Below are 16,566 nucleotides of genomic sequence, written 5' to 3' on the forward strand. Positions count from 1 at the left end.
TTCGGTGCATGCTACAGCCTGCTACCTACGACGGTGAGTGCCATGGGACTGGCACTCGTCTAGGAGGGGGGTAATGTTAACCCCAACACGAAGAGAGCAAAAGGAAGTGGAAAAGACGCAGGGCAAAGGCGGAAAAAAGGTAGCCCGACTGAAGAAAGAAAAGGAGAAAAGGCCAAAAGCACAAGGGCAACCTTAAAAGTCCAAGGCAAAGGCAAAAGGGGAAGGGTGCATTTTAAAATAAAAAGGCGCACCTTGAAATCTTGTAAAAGAGCGTCGGGCTCTCACCCATGCAATTTGTAAATGTAGACGGGCGGTGGAAAGAAAGCTAGGAAGATAGAAGGACAATGGGAAAAAGGGCCTAGGCTATGGCCGGCCATGTAAAAAGGGGAAAAGGGGATGACCGCCCAAAAGGGATTTAGGGTTTTGTATATAAAGTTAAAAAGTGAATGAAAAGCTCATTCTTGTGTGTGGCCAAAAGTAGCTCTCCTGTTCTTCTTCTTCTTCTTCTTCTTCTTGCTTGCTTGAGCTTGTGCTTGAGAGAGGGAGTGTGAGAGTGTGAGGGAGTGAGTGTGTGAGGGTGAGGGACCGAGGAGGAGAAGCTCTCCATCTTCTCCTCTCTTCTTCTCTTCTCTTCTCTTCTCTTCTCTTCTCTTCTCTTCTCTTCTCTTCTCTTCTCTTCTCTTGCTCGCGGCAATGGAGCTTGGAGCGTGGAGCTTGAGGATGGAGCTTGCTTGAATCTTGCACTTGGATCGTGGAGCTACCGGAGTGTGCGGGAGAGGAGGTAACTCGAACGGCATCAAGGTAAGCTCACTACACCCATAGATATGGATGGCGCGTCGGCTATGTGAGAGGTAGCCATTAGTGCTCGGCTTGGAACGCTTGAATCAATAAGCGGTCCGTGGGTCTTGGCGGTTGAGTGAAAGCTCCCACACAAACATATTCATCAACTTTAAAATTCATAGCCTTTCTTTTCTTATTTGCTTTCTTTGTATATGATTGCTAGGCTTTGGCAATCATATCTTTAACTTCATAAAAAATAGTGGCATGCATGTTAGCAATATCATTAGCCGTCTGAATTTCGTTTGATAATGATGCAATAGGTGTAGACAATCTATATCCATAAATAACTTCAAATGGTGCTTTGTTTGTAGCTATGTGTGGTGTATTGTTATATGCAAATTGAAGTAAATGTAGATATGTATCCCATGTGTGTGGTTTTGAAATAGTGTAAGCACGTAAAAGATCTAAAATAGTACTATTAGTAGCCTCTGTTTGACCGTTTGTTTCAAGATGAAATGTAGAAAATTAATCTTTGTTCCTAAGCTAGCAAACAAAGTAATCCAAAAAGTATTACAAAATCTAGAATCACGATCAGAAATAATAACTTTTGGTAAACCATTATTAGTAAACACAGTTTTCAAAAACAATTGAGCAGCTTGAAATGCAGTTAAAGTTTTCTTGCATGGAATTAAATATGCTTGTTTGCTAAACCTGTCTACAACGGTCCAAATCATATCATGGTTAGCTTTAGTGTTAGGTAAACCAGTAATAAAGTCCATAGAAATCTGTTCCCATGGTCGTGATGGAATAGATAGTGGCATTAGTAAACCATATTGTTTACCATGGCGTCTTTTAACTTGTTGACAAACTAAACATTCAGATACAAAGTTAGATACATCAGTGTCCATATGTTGCCAATAAAAATCTTTAGTCTCAATGTATGCAAAGTAGGTATAATACCTCTATGACCTTGATATGGAGGACAATGAATCTCATGCAAAATAAATCATCGGAATGGAATTGTCACACATAATCTCTTTTCATAAAACATGAATCCATTATTGTAAGATAGTGAATCAATAGAAATCCAATTATTTGCAACTAATTTATTCCAATCAACTTGAAAAGTAATATCGTGATGATAAGTATCTTTCATAGGGATAAGGGAATCAAATGATATCACATAAATATTATGAATTGTCGGTCTTCTACTCAAAGTGTCGGCTACAACATTCTCTTTTCTTGGTTGATATTGTATAAGGGGATGAAAACTTTGAATGAAAGCTGCTCATTTAATATATCGGTCAGATATTTGTGGTTGACTAAGGAGATGTCTAATGCTTTGTTGGTCAGTTTTGATCATAAATTCAGAACCCGTTAAGTAATGTTTCCATTGATGTAAGGCTTGTACTACAACTAGCAATTCTTTATCATACGTAGAATATTTAAGTTCAGATGGTTTCAGTTTATAGCTAGAGTAGGCTATGGGATGAGTATCTTGCATAAGGACGGCTCCTATTCCAGATCCACTAGCATCAGTAACTACTAAAAAGAATGGTCTATTAAAGTCAAGTAGTTGTAATACATGAGCATGGGTTAATGCATGTTTCAATAAGTCAAATGATTTTTGTTGATTATCAGACCAATTATAAGCAATATCTTTCTTTAAAAGTTTAGTCAAAGGTAATGCAAGTAACAAGAAATTCCTGACAAACTTTCTGTAGAAACTAGCAAGACCTAGAAAAGAATGTAACTCATGCACATTTTTGGGTATGGGCCAATTTAAAATTGCTTCTATATTCGAAGTAGTACCAACGTCGTCATCATCTTCTGTAAAGTCAAGCATTTCCTCACATTCTTCTTCTTCCATTGCTCCAAGATAATTGATATGGACAGGTGGCTTTTTTGGATTGACAATTGGCTGTGCTAGATGTCTAGGTTGATGGCATTTGTAACAAACTATAGGTTTGGCTTTAGATACATTGTTGGTAATGGCAGGAAGTTTAGAAATATTAGGATTTGGTTGTGAGGATGGCTTAGGGTTTGGATTGGTTTTTGATAGCAAAGCAGGTGGTCGTGTCCAAGAATTACGAAATGAAGATGGAAGAAAATAACTTTGATTGAATCTTCGAAAATTTGAATTGAATTGTTTGGAACCATAGTCACCATTAGTTTGAAATTGTTGTGGACGCTTGTCTCTTCCGCGAATCTTGTCTTCAGTGTCATGAGCCAAGGAAATTGCACCTTCAAGGGTTGTTGGCTTGAACATATTGACTTCAGCATAGAAATGTCCAAGTAGGCCAGACATAAACTTGCGTTTTTGAGTCGCTTCATATATATCTTCGAGCATGCGTAGTTGCAGTAGGGCATTCCAGAAATGTTCAATGTATTGGGAAATAGGTTTGCGATCTCTTTGCTAAAGAAGATTCCATTGCTTGATGGCTTTTTCATGGAACTGAGGAGGAAGTAAATTCTGCAAAAACTTCTTTTGGAAACTCTCCCATGTAGTAGGACAATCAATGCTCTTGCGGACCACAATCCACCATAAAGATGCTCAATCAACTAAATGGTTAGTGACACATTTAATTTTGTCTTTCTCAGCATATGTTTCTTCATGGAAATAATCATCAAATTGACTTATAAATGCAAGTATAGTCTTTCCATCTCGAGATCCATTGAATGTACAAAATTTGAAGTTTCTTTTACTTATCTTTGTTTCTTTACAGATGGATTGGGCTTCAAGTGTCGCATCGATGGTGCGTCGTATAAGATCTTCGGGTTGCAGTCCATCTTTGTCGGTGGTAGTTCGTTGCAAATTGGCCAATTGAACTTGCAAAGCTTGTCGGGCTCTTCGTTCTTCATCAAGCTACATCATAATCAAATCCAACTTTTGTTCCATCATTGGTTCGAGTAAATCACCTTCAGCCATAAGATCGTCCATGTTTGGATCAGTCATCTTATAAAATTCAAAATATCTCACACTCTCGAAATCTAATTAGCAGGATGAGCGTAGCTCAAAGGCTGGTATACAAGGCTTGTAAATTTTGTTTGGCTTTTGTAGGTGTGAACATATTCTACGAGAGAGCAATACAATGATTCTGTGCTTCTGCGTGTGAACAACCTTTATGGGAGTGGTTGAAGTAAGTCTTTTATTGACTTCTGTGACTTGCAGAATTTGTATAACTTGGAAGACTTGGAATAACGTTCTACAAGCATTGTGGTTAGTGAAAGATCAACTTGGCTTGCAAGGAGTCAAGCATTGACATTTAAGGGCTGCACTAATACATGGAGCTGTAATCATGGAAAATACTAAAAAGGATGACAATATCACTCAAATAGTGGGTGAAAGATAGACAATAACAATTATATTGCTATCCAAAAATTCAGTATGGATAACTTTCTCATCAGAAAATACTATTGGCATCCTGTGAGGTGATGAAGTTGAACCTAACCTTCTTGACTAGTATGCATTTAGCCCAATAGTTTGGTTTCATTATGAGAACAAAGGATAGTATAACCACCAAGGTTCTCACACTCCTATTGTGTGGAAGAATAGGAGGCTTGCGCATGAGCATGAATGTGATTAGTGAAGTATTGATCGTCCATGTTTGTGGCTAGCATACATTGAAAACCATGCAAGTAGACTAGGAAGGTTGAATCAGAATTAACCAATTGTTTGGATTGCGATTAAAGAAATAGGAATTGTTAGGGTAGGAAAAGAACACAAAAAAAAACTCAAAACTCAAAACATAAACACAAAACACAAAACTCAAAACTTAAAGCTAGTCTTGACGTTGAACTTGTTGTGCGGTTTTCTTATGAGCTGAAGGTGCATTTGGCTTTGATTCAAATCTAATTCAATGAATATCTCATTCCAATGGTCTTCTTCTCAGTCTAGGGTTGAAGGGAGTGAAGAGGTATAATTGCTACTTGTGGTCTTCTTGTCAAGCCTCTACGGTTGGTAAAGGGTGGCAAGAAGAAGGGAGTGAAGAAGAAGAAGAAGAAGAAGAAGAAGAAGAAGAAGAAGAGAAGGAGAAACCGAAAAAGGAAGAAAAGGAAGGTAACGTAAAAGAAGAAGAGGAAGATTCAAGAAGAAGAACAAGAGGTATAGGAAGATAAGAAGAAGGGAAAAAGAGACAATTGAAAGGAAGGAGAAGAGAGATTGAAGAAAGAGGAGGGGGGAATAGGAGAAACGTAACATGCCCTATCCAAGCATGTTTTAGTGGTTGATCGAGAAACGATTCTAGGTGTTATCGTTCAGCACTCCCATCAAATGTTTTGGGATTTTTCGCCTAGGGTTTCCTGAGTCCACCTCGCAACGGAATGTCCACGGCTAAATCCACTATGAATGACTTGAAATTTGGGTTCCTAGTAGACAAAGTCTCTTGGCACTATCCTAGCATCAGATCTTTGACATCCTACTTTATGCAAAGATACCCAATCCGAAGCAAATCCATACCGCACTTGGTTCAAAGAGAATGGAAAACGAGAGGGATGCACCACTCAACCTCTCTACCCCTAGGGCATAGTCCCATTCTAGTCCCCTAAAACGGCATGAATCGAGTTCTAACTTAACAATACTTAAAGTCATCGTCGGTAAAACCTTGTGAGAAGTCTCCCAGTTCTTTGGGACCACCTAGCCCTAGGATGGATCCATCCAGATTCCGCCCACCCGCTTCCCTTGATAGCTTTATTTTTCTAATTAGGTCATATTACATTTATGTGTGACATTTAAAATCAACTTCATTAATTAAGCCTTTTATGGCATTGGGTTTGTTTGCGTAATTTACAACACAAACACAAAAATAGAGTAAGCATATATTTTTACAAACAAGTTCATTAATTTACCTTCAAGGTAATCTTTGTCTCTTGCCCATATAAGAGAATTATGTGCCCCTTCTATTCAATAGAAGTACATAGTCTAAATCAGATGGCACCAAAATTTCCATCCTTTATCTAGAATAGGATCTTCCAACATCCCAGACGTTGGGCTCACGGTAGTCTACAACTCCATTTTGAGACTCGACAAGGGGTGCCCACAGCGCCACTGACCCCAAGTGACCTAGGAGTGAGACACACTTTCTGTGGTTGGCCTTTTTACCACTCGACCTTCAGCTTGTGAATCGAGCAGTGCCCTCTTGGGGTAATCCACGGTGTGATCTTGGAGATGGTCCACCTGTGCAAATATCCTTCTTTAATTAACCAATTAAGAATCAAGCATAATCAAAGCAATCAGCCCTCATATCATCTTCTAGGAAAACATCCCTTTATTCCCATGGCAACTTGTCATTACAGACCCATGCCATGCATTTTCCATCAACACAAGCCTTGAAATATTTATCCAAATCACAATGCAGCAATCAATTGATTGAAAGAAAAACATTTAGGATTTTGTTTAATCAACCAACAAAACTAATTGTATTTTTTCCAAACAATACAAGAATAGACGCGATAATAATTCCATCGCATATTCACTCTCCCCCTTGGGATCAAAGAGCGACTCTATGCAAAATTTTCTTAATACTTGAATGCACAATTCTTAAAGTCATTCTTTTTACAATTATGCTATTCATAACCCTTGATCGATTGCTCTATCAACGAATAAGCCATATGCAACTAAGTGCAGTTAACTTCCCTTGATACATGCATTTTGTAATTTTCATCTTTCAAATATGTGACAAGAGGCCTATCCCTTCCCATAACCCATTCCCATCCATCATAGTATGGAGCCTAATGTATCTCATGCAAGAATCAAAGCAAGCATCTATCAATTTGAAAATACATTACTTACGACCAATACCGCAATTGGATTGACAGTGATGCATTCGCCCGAAGCTTTCTTGCTGGTTGTAGGATTGCCATCTGTGCGCGACATTCTTCGCTTGGAGACCATCGTCTACAAGTAGACTCAAGATATTAAAAAGGTAGAATAGATTCGATATGGGAAAGGGTAAGAGAAGATGGCCAGGTCGAGGATCGAGATAGAGGGTAAGAGAAGATGGGAGAGGGTAAGAGAAGATGGCCAAGTTGAGGATTGAGATAGAGAGAATTGTGCAACCTCTCGGGGTAACTCTCTCTCTCTCTCTCTCTCTCTCTCTCTCTCTCAAGCTCTCTCTCATAATCTCTCAGAGGGGGTATCCTTCTCTCTACCTCTCGCTCGTAGCCTCTCAAGGTCTCCTTATACTCCTTTGTGCCTCCCCATGCCTCATATTTATAATGAATTAGAGAGGAGGGGATAAGGCTGAGAACAAGAATGGAAGGGCTCTTGGAAGACTCAGTGATCTAATGCTCATAAATCTGATGGTTGCATTGGCTCCAAAAGGAGGGTAAAACCTCAAGACACTTGGTTAGAAAGCTCTCAATTTACTCCTTCTTCTTTTCTCTATTCGAAGTGTTGTCTACTGCCTGTAGACTATGATCGCAGCGCACACGATTTCGCCAATCACTTTTCTTTATTTTTTTCTTTTTATAAAATCTCCAAAGCAAACTAAAACATCACGTGTCTTCATTTTTAAATGACTTTTATTTCTATCTTTTTAGGAGAATATCTAAAATATACTCTCTTTTTTAAAAGCCATTGAAACTATACACAGTAATACTAGTGATTAATATGGCTCATAAGTCTCATTCATGTTGTAACTTCCGCAAAGGGTGGCTATGGTCCTTGTCAATCAAAGAAAAATATCAGATTTACGACTCTCGATTTTTTTACTATATATATTTTTAATTAAATAAAAATTATTAGTTATTAATGCTAATTAATTTTTACCTTAGTTAGTCTTTAGTTAGTAATCTTACTAACTTATTAATTGACTAACTAACTTTTGAACTAACCAACTAACTTTTATTACGTGGAAATATTACATCCTTCTCCCCTTAGAGAAATCGAGATGTCCTCATCTCGAGAAAAACTGGGGAAGAGAAGCATTAATGGGGCTTAGGGCCTATGGGTTAGGACCCACCATGCATCCGCTGCGCTACTCTTATTGTTTCATGCAGTGCAACTTATATTATTCCAATTAACCATAGGTACAAGAGTAGGATTTATTCTCAATTGTGTTATATGTCAATTAAGCTCCTAGGATTTTTTTAGTCTTCCTGATAAAGTGTAATGGGTTCTAGGTCTTCTTCTTCATCTGATTCCTCTATATATCCATAGATTGCACCTGTATAGCTTCGTTTTCTTGGAGGCTCAATGTCTTCTAGACTTAGATCAGTGAAGTCTGCTTGGATGTGTCCTAGCTCATTACAATGGAAGCATTAATGGTAGGGACATCTCCTACGGATATGCCCTATCTCTCCGCACGTGTGGCATCTCTTACCCATATCTCAAGAATCATCTTTGCTACAATTTTCCAAATCAAGTTCTTGGACGATTGAATTTGCTCAGAGTAATGCATCTTGCAAGTTCGTTGGACGTATTGCTTCAAGACGATGGTTTAGAGGAGTGTTCAGGCCATGGCAAAACTCGGATACTTGTTGTGCAATATTCATAGGTGGCACATATTTTAGTAGGGTTACAAACTTTGAGTAGTAAGCTTCTAGGGTTAATTCCAGCTACTTGAGCTTGAAGAATTCATTCATCTTCAAAGTTTGGTAGGTTGGCAGAAGGTATCGTTCGTGTATAGCATCGTTCAACCGAGTATACATAACAATAGCTTTAGAAACACCTTGATCTTTGCACCATTGCCTCCACCATAATCGAGCCTGGTCAACTAACTTCAATTTACCAATCATTGCTTGATTCATGGAGATAGTTTTCGAAGCAGAGAAATAGTCATCCATCAACTTAATCCATGTCTCTAAAACTACTACAACGTCTAACCCTTCTCCATCAAACTCGGGTGCCTTAATTTGCTTGAGAAGGAATTTGTTCTCTTGCATGTCTGCATTTGTGGGTGTAGAAGGTGTGTGACAATCAAGCCATACCACCTAGGTTATTTCTATTTAGGATATTTCTATGAACCAAACATTAATCAATCATGCATCATCATGAAGTTTTGCTCTGATACCAACTGTAACGTGCCCATCTATCAACTGTCCAAGCACGTTTTAATGGTCCATCGAGAAACGATTCTAGCCATCACCGCCTAGTACTCCCATGGAATGTTTCAAGATTTGTCGCCTAGGGTTTTTCGAGTTCGCCTCGCAACGAAACATCCACTTCCGACGAACCCACTAGGATGGACCTAAAATTTGGGTTCCTAATAGACAAAGTCTCTTGACAGCATGCTAGCACCGGGTCTTGGACATCCTACTTCACACGCAGATATACCCAATCCAAAGCAGATCCATATTGCAGTCAAAGAGAGTGGGAAACAAGAGGGATGCACCACTCAACCTCTCTACCCCTAGGGCATAGTCCCATTCCGGTCCCCTAAAACGATATGAATCGAGTTCTAACTTAATAATACCTAAAGTCATCGTCGGTAAAACCTTGTGAGAAGCCTCCTAGTTCTCTGAGACCACCAAGCCGTAGGACGGACCCATCGGGGATTTCACCCATCCACTTCCCTTGATAGCTTTAGTTTTCTAATTAGATCCTACTACATAAATATGTGACATTTAAAATCGGCTTTATTAATTAAGCCTTTTAGGGAACAGGGTTCGTTCGTGTAATTTACAGCACTGACACGAAAATAAAGCAAGTAGATCTTTTTACAAACAAGTTCATTAATTTATCTTCAAGTGAATCTTTGTATCCTACCCATACAAGAGAATTATGTATCCCTTTTGTCCAACAGAAGTACCTAGTCCAAATCACATGGCACCAAAATTTCTATCCTTTATCTAGAATAGGATCTTTCAACATCCCAGACATTGGGCTCACGGCACTCTACAACTCCGTTCCAGACTCGTCAAGGGGTATCCAAAGCTTCATTGATCCCAAGCGACTTAGGAGTGAGACATACTTTCTGTGGTTGACCTTTTCACCACTCGACCTTCGGCCTGTGAATCGGGTAGTATCCTCTTGGGGTAACCCACAGTGCGATCTTGAAGATGATCCACCCGTGCAAATATCATTTTTTAATTAACAAATTAAAATTTGACAAGCATAATCAAGGCAATCAGCCCTAATATCATCTTCTAGGAAAACATCACTTTATTCCCATTGTAACTTGTCATTACAGACCCATGCCATGCATTTACCATCAACACAAGCCTTGGAATATTTATTCAAATCACAATGTGACAATCAATTGATTGAAAGAAAAACATTTAGAGTTTTGTTCAATCAACCAACAAAACTAATTGTATTTTTTCCAAACAATACAAGAATAGACGCGATAATATTCCCATCGCATATTCGCTCAACCCCTTGGGATCAAAGAGCGATTCTATGCAAAAAAAAATTAATACTTGTATGCACAATTCTTAATGTCATTCTTTTTACGATTATGCTATTCATAACCCTTGACTGATTGCTCTATCAACAAATAAACTGTGCGCAACTAAGTGCAATGAACTTCCCTTGATATATGTATTTTGCAAATTTCATCTTTTAAATATGTGAGAAGAGGTCTATCCCATCCCATGACCTATTCCCATTCATCATAGTATAGAGCTAATGTATCTCATGCGAGAATAAAAACAAGCATCTATCAATTTGAAAATACATTACTTACAACTGGTACCGCAATTGGATTGACAGTGATGCCTTTGCTGGAAGCTTTGTTGCTGGTTGTAGGATTGTCATCTGCAGGTGACATTCTTCGCTTGGAGGCCATTGTCCACAAGTAGACTCAAGAGATTAAGAAGGCAAAATAGATTCAAGATGGGAGAGGGTTACAGAAGATGGCTAAGTGGAGGATTGAGATAGAGGGAATTGTGTAACCTCTCGGGGTAACTCTTCTCACTCTCACTCTCTCTCTCTCTTGGAGGGGGTATCCTTCTCTCTACCTCTCGCTTACAGCCTCTCAAGGTCTCCTTATACTCCCTTGTGCCTCCCCATGCCTCATATTTGTAATGAATTACAGAGGAGGGGATAAGGCTGAGAACAATAATAGAGGGGCTCTTGGAAGACTCAGTGATCTGATGCTCAGATCATAAATTTGATGGTTACATTAGCTCCAAAAGGGGGGTAAAACTCTAAGACACTTGATTAGAAAGCTCTTAGTTCACTCCTTTTCTTTGGTTGAAGTGTTGTCTACTACCTATAGACTATGGTCGCGGTCCGCACAATTTCAGCAATCACTTTTTTTTATTTTTTTCTTTTTATAAAATCTTCAAAATTAACTAAAACATCACTTCTCTTTTTTTTTTAATGACTTTTAGTTCTATCTTTTTAGGATAAATAAGTAGGAAGAAGAGAGAAAGAGGACGGTGGTGGAGAGAGAAAGCTGGCAGGTTGGGAAGAGATATATCTATATCTTTGGCCTTGCGTTTATTAGGTTGTGGGCGGTAGCTTTTCTGTACGTTGGCATCATGAACTGCCTTGCCGGTGATGACCGAGTTGACTACTGCCCTACTGATGTCGTAGCTGCATCATTCCTAGTAAACACGTAACTTTGTGTGACCGCGTAGACAGCAGTGCATTGATGTGAGGTTGTGGCAACCTCCTTAGCAATCTCTGGGGCAATCGATGAGCATTGTGTCTAGTGTCTGTGCTTGCTTTCTTTTGTGGCATTGTAGGTCAGTGTGAAGGCGACAGCCTGTTGTGCTATGTTTTTGAGGTGATGTGACATGGTGTAAGGACTGCAGTGTGTGAAGGCAACAAATAGGCTGGTGTTGTGGCTACAGTCGTCGGCTAGAGGTGGCGGCAGTTGGAGATCTCGAGGCGGCGGCTGTACTTATCGTGTGGGCTAGTCGACAGCAGGAGGCTAAAGTGGTTGCGCTAGCCTACATTCCCTGGAGCGGGCGGCTGGCTTGGCAGCTCAGTCCACGGATGAAGGTTGTGTTCTTGGCGACGGCTGCCCGCTGGGGCGGCAACTGGACTGGCAATGGGCGGCTGCTCTTCGACAGGTTTATTTTCTTTCTTTTATTATTATTATTATTTTAACACACACTCACATTCACACACTACACAGTTCACTCACACATACTCTTCTCCCCTCCCCCCACGTACAAACACAAACACAAACACACACACACACACTCACTCACTCGCGCACCTATTCACACGCACATTCTCACACTACCACACAAAACACCCACACACAACACCCATTCCCACACCCCTTACTCTCCCGCATAAAAACACACACACACTTGTGCACCTTGCCACACACACATACACAACAACTCACATAACACCCCACACATACACGTTAAAACACACACACCCTATAAACCCCCTTAAATTGCATATGCACACTACCATAAAACCTCTACACACATTATGCATCCATCACACACTTATTCATGTGTCCTACACACACTTACACCACCATAATCACACATACACGAGCACATACATGCATGCATTACCCATACGAACACACCCATACACATGCAATCACACACACAATTATACACTCGTGCATGCACACAATACCTCATTCACACATTTACACACACACACATTTCATACACCTCAAACACACACTCAAAAACAAATGCACACACATTAGGTCGTGCACACACACACACACAAATGTAAATAAATAAATAAAATAAAAACAAATATGCCCCTCAACACATGCCACCACACAAACACATCCACCCACAATTCTTCACCCACCCATTCACACACACACATTAAACTCGCTTAATAGACAAATACACCCACATTACACAACACATTCATTCACATATAGAGAAATAAATAAGTTCATTTGCACCCACAAACACACTCGCAGTCTCACACCATTCCCATAGTAGTCATGCGCATGCTTGTTGTACCCTTGCACTCATTCACATGTGCACTCTTACATATCAGCATGTACTGTTTTGTTAGACCTCTCTCACTTTGCTCTTTTGCACACACTTTAGTATTCCTATGAGGCACTAGCTAGCAACTCTATGCTTGATTGTAAAAATCTCAATGGAGTTTTAGATGAAGCAATCCACATGGAAGACCTCCACAAGGAGAGAGCTTAGGACAAGAAAGGAAAGGGCCTAGAATTTGACTCCCAATCTAGTAGAGGAAAACTTGAGATCAGAGACACCCAAACTCATGACCTAGATGGCAAACACTCAATCTGAAATTAAAGTTGAAAAAACCAAGGATAATTTGCAACCACCTTCAATCGATAGCACACTGCTCATGGTGTAGATGATCTGTCCTAAAACTTTTGAAAGACACCCACTATTGACCAAGGAGCATGACTATATACTCATGGTTTGTCAAGATTGTTACAATATGAAGAAGTAAATGCTAGGCTTTTAGCTGTCTTAGCCTCTACAAGTGCCTCAATACCATTGGGTTTTCTCTTCAAGAACAACCCCACCATTTGGACAACTCGCAAGACTTTGGTTGAGTGATGTAATGAGACCCCACCTATTGATGAGAAGACCCCCTAGAAAAAGTGCATAGTTCCCCACCTACCCTAGTCCTTGTTGCTCTCAAAGTTGACGCATTCTAGGAGGGTACTCAAGAACATGAAATTTTACCTATGGATGCCCTTGGTAACTCCACATGATGAGGTATCATAGGTATAGGTGCGAGTGTCAATATCGTAAATCATGTAGTTCTTAAAACATGGGGCAACCCCCCGATTGAGCATATCCATTTTAATCTTACCATCACTGATGGCTATCAGTGTGCTAAAGGATTGGCTAGTCAAGATTGCTAGATTCAAGCTCTTTGTCGCATTTGTAGTCATGAAAGAAGTTGGCTATGTCAACTTGGATGCATAATGCCCGACTCATCAAAGATTGGGGCAATGGTCTAGTCTAATCTTTTTGGGAATTAAAATTGAGATTGTGTGCATTGAAATGAATAGCTAGAAGACTATCCTGGTTGATGTAGATGTTATTTATTGCTTTTTGTGTGGTGACACACTATGTTCCCCAACATAAAAGCCCATGAACAAATGTGTTCCATGACTTGAGGATGAGAAAGACTGGCTTTATATTCTTGCCATCTTGGGGCTTCCATTGATTGAGGAGAGGGAGTACAAAGAAGCCAAGGAAGAGCTTAATCAACATAGACTTGAGGTAGTCCTCGTCCACTTCCTTAATGCCCAAAGGATCTTCCTTCTGTGCCCTTGTTGATGGTGCATGGTAGCCCCTCATGAACATCTAGGCAAAATGGCTTTCCTGCACCGACCGATAGGTTGGAATTACATGAAATCCTCTCATTATGGAGACCAACCATCAAGAGTTTTGCTAATCTCCTCATGCTAGAAGAACTCTTAACATGTTCCACCTCTAACTCCATCAAGTTGTGCTTGATTATCATAATAACCTGCCTGTCTCCATGATGTAGAAGACGGAGCTTCAAAGATGTGTCAATGGAGATGCAGGTTGAGAGAGAGAGAGAGACAGAGACAGAGACGCAATCATTTGTGGGTACTAGAAGGTGTTAAATGATGTGGATCTAGGACATGACACAAGCTATGGTGGATCAAAGATGTAAACCAAGTTCATAATGACATGGACAAGTAGAGACAAACTATTACACAAGTGAATTAGGTTCCAAGATAGATTAGCTTGGACTAATAAACACAGTCTTGTGTACAATCGACAATGACAGACACTTAACTGAAAGTATAAAGCATCATGATATTGTGTTCATTTCATAGTCAAGTACAATGCTTTATAGGCTTTGAGTTGTTCCACTCTCCTCACTGTGCATATGGGATTCAGGACAACTCCTCTTGGAGCATACATCATTTGTCTATTTCTCAACACCCCCCCCTCAAATGATGAGTCCCTACACTTGCTGGCTTTTGCCCCCCCTTCATGATAACATGGCCCGGAAGACTAGCTCATAGGCAGCCTAGTCAAGTTAAAGCTTGAGACTTTACATCTTGGCAAGGGTTGTACAAATCAAATTCACTAAGAAAGATCCACTATGGGAAAAACATATGAAAGATACAATGAAAGTTCTTCAAAACAATCTGTTAGAGTAGTTGATGGTAGTGGAAGCATATTCTTCTTCTTCTCTTTCTTCCATGTATTGGTTCTGGTGATGATCACTTTGCAATTGTTGGGCTCTCTTCTTGTGGAAACATTCACTGGCTACATGGCCAGTCTTACCACAATAGTGACATGTAATCCGATCCTTGTTATTGTTGTTGATGAATCCTGGACCTCTTCCTTTAGGTCCAGCAGCTCCTTTGGTGTACAAAAGATTTTCCCTAGATGATGAGACATTGTCTTTTGCATTCTTGGTTTTTACTTTGCCTTCTTCATCGAGTAGTGAGTGCTCAATATCTTTAAGTGTGAGGCTTGGGACATTACTCAAAGTGGACACAAGATTTTCATATGGATCCTTGTTTACACTTGCAAGCAGTACGGCTATTGCTTCATCTTCCTCAATATTCTTTTTAAGAGATGCAAGTTGAGTTTTTAAACTCTTAAACTTATTAATGTGTATGGTCATAGAAGCACTGTCTTTGATATCCAGTTTATAAAACTGCATGAGAAGTTTTCCCTTTGAATTCTTTGCTTGAGTACCAAACATTTTATCAAGTCCCTCCCAAGCGGTTTTAGCATTTCTAATACCAGATATATGATGTAACACATCATCACTTAATCCCCAAGCAATGATGCCTAGTGCCTTATTATTCATCTTTTTCCATTCTTTGGATTTGAACTGGTCTTCTTCAACGAACCCGTCTTCATCATCTTCCTTCTTGTTATCTGCATCATCTTCAAACAAGTCCCATAAGTCCTTTCACATCAGGTGGTACATGGTCTTTTCCTTCCAGGCATGGAAGCCTTCTCCATTGAACTTTGCTATTTGCTCAAGTTCTGCCATGTTGAGCAGCTCCAATTAACTGAGAAAAGACCAGCAAGGGGGATTTGTGAAGTGTCACAAGGAGGTTAGTGTCAACTGACACTAGTTGAGTATCAATAGATACTAAATTTGAGCTTAGTATTGAATGTCGGTGCTTGATCTTCTTCTTGCTTGTTGATTTGAAGTGTTAATCTTGCTGGGAACTGAGTTCAAACTCAGATAAGAGTGGCAGTGTGTGCCCTTAGTTGAAAGGAATGAGAAATTGAAGGAAAAATGATTTGCACCTTGATGGCTATGGCTTCCTGGATTAGGGTTTTGACCCAGGCCTGGCTTTTTCCAGATATCTAGAGCTAGAGTTGATCATTTTGGAAACTTTTTTTATGGAAATGTAGCTTACTCCATGCTCTACAAGAGCCCTATGATAATCGTCAAGATCTGGTACTACAGTCCGCACGCAGATCAGCGAAACGTAACCAGGCGCAGATATGGCAGCGATGTCGAATTTCAGCAATGCCAGGCTTGTAGGTATCCAATGTCAGGCTTAGATGTGATAGGCAGAAGCTCCTTGAGTAGAAGAACAATCCTCCTGAAGAAAGCACACTAAAATATTGCTTGGTTTGAGAGATATGAAAGCTCAAAGTGAGGTATGTCCTGCAGGCCACAAACTGGGGCTATGGCAGCAACTGACAATAGTGACAATGCTGAGGTCCAGATGGACAAATCTCATGGATTGATGTGATACAGGGAAGCTTTGTGAGGTGAGAACAACTTTCCAGAAGGAAGCTCAGTGAGATTTGGTATGTGGAGTGAGATACAGGAGCTTAAAGATGACAGGGTGCTGCTGGCTATAGCTGCCACAAGGTCCAACTGAGATTTGAAGTTGAAACTGAAGATATGAGCTGAATGTGGGCTGGTTAGAGATCACCAGAGATGAAGGGAGA

This window comes from Lygodium microphyllum, chromosome 4, assembly GCF_053477565.2.
Source record: "Lygodium microphyllum isolate KBCC chromosome 4, Lygodium_microphyllum_v1.1.10, whole genome shotgun sequence".
Classification (NCBI taxonomy): Eukaryota; Viridiplantae; Streptophyta; class Polypodiopsida; order Schizaeales; family Lygodiaceae; genus Lygodium; species Lygodium microphyllum.